Raw genomic sequence first — 1682 nt, 5'->3', positions numbered from 1 at the left:
AACGTGACTCTCTTTCCTCTATTTGGTACATATGATATTCCCTACAAAACGGCACTGAGTGTTTTCCTATTACCACAGAGCACCATATAAACTCAGAAAAATAAAACTTCTTTTTATGCCTATGAAACTAACTTCAAACAAAATAACCAACTTCAAAAGTAAGATGAAAGTGTTCTGTAATGTGGTTGAATGCAATGAATGTTTTTACATAGCTCATTATCTGTATATTTACATTAATGCACATTGCATTACATACCAAAAAGTGTACTACTAAATCTTCAGTCATCCTATACATTCAATTTGAAAGCTTCATCAAGTTATTCACATTCAAAGGCAATATTCCTACATCAAACAGGTCACAATATTAGGTGTATTTAAATATTGGAAATGCATAGTGCCTAAAATAAATTCTGTTACACACAGAGCAATACATGAGTACAACGTTAATAGCCAACACAGCTTTTTAATGGCTTCTAATATAATATGCCCTTTCAAGGAACCATTTGTACATATTGAAGTGTATTTTTACTGTACCGCTTTGAGTAATTACGAATTGAACATGACTGATAAAAATCAGCATTAAAAGTTATGTAAATTCTTTTGGAAATACATATAATCCTCTTAAGTATGCAGCTCTATAAGTGATAAAATATTGGATCTCAAACACCAAAAAGTAAAGTGGTTTTCACACTGATTTTCAAGAATATGCCTTTTTATTGTTACAATTCAGTAAACTATTTTACCAAAGTTTACAGTCATCTCAAATTCAAAGCAAATCAAAATTAATTTGTTTGTTCTATAATCAATATCATGAAGCAAAAGTCATTAATAGCCAATATAAAATAAGCTATTTACTACCTCATTCTCAATATAGTGAGGAACTACAACAAGAGGGCATTAACACTATCCTAACCTGTTCTACTTAAGTTGATATTTGTTTCCATTTTCAAATATCAATACCTACTACACACTTAGAAAACTCACTTGTGAAAATATGTTTCATTTAATTTCTCAGAAAACTGCTAATTCAACCTACTTTTGTTTGTGAATTCTGAGTTACTACATTATTTTCTCATCTTCACAACAATGAGTAATTATTGATCTCTCAAAAAGCAAGGACAGGATGCAAAGTAAAATTAAAATGAAGACAAGAAAGCAAATTCTACTGTACAAGTGAGCAATACTCAAGAACAGTTGTTTATCTCAAACACATAGCACATTAGAGTCATAATTAGCTCACCACCACAGTTAGAAATATACATACACATTTTTCAAAATAAGTCTTTTAAATAAAGTACTGCAAGCATCTTTCTAGCTCAAGGATTTGAAACAGCAATTAAGTCTGAACCTTAAATCATCTGTCTGTATAACTAGAAGAGCAAGTCCGCAGGATGTAAATCTCACCCAATGAGACAAGGGATGCTGAATGTATTATTAATTGCTAAATAATTTCTTAATTTTAGAATCTAGCACCCAACACTGGCAAATAAATAATGTGATTTATGAACCCACACTCTCATGCTGCTTTACTAGAGTTCAATAAACACATGCACATTCTAAATGTACAGTGTGAATGCAATTTCTACAAGCCAGGAAACATAGCAGGACTCGGTGATAGCAAATCTACCCCATCTACTTATTATTCAAGCACTAGTATTTAGAATACCTAAAATGCCTGCTGA

General features: G+C 31.3%; 1 protein-coding gene across 2 annotated transcripts in view; it reads right to left on the bottom strand.

The window, feature by feature from the left end:
- SCHIP1 (schwannomin interacting protein 1) overlaps positions 1-1682 on the bottom strand; it is a 785715-nt gene that overhangs the window by 783185 nt on the left and 848 nt on the right. The window lies entirely within an intron of this gene.

This window comes from Lipotes vexillifer, unplaced genomic scaffold (genome assembly GCF_000442215.2).
Source record: "Lipotes vexillifer unplaced genomic scaffold, Lipotes_vexillifer_v1.1 scaffold641, whole genome shotgun sequence".
Lineage (NCBI taxonomy): Eukaryota > Metazoa > Chordata > Mammalia > Artiodactyla > Lipotidae > Lipotes > Lipotes vexillifer.
Note: the sequence above shows the minus strand (reverse complement) of the source record. Positions and strands in the feature narration are given on the sequence as shown.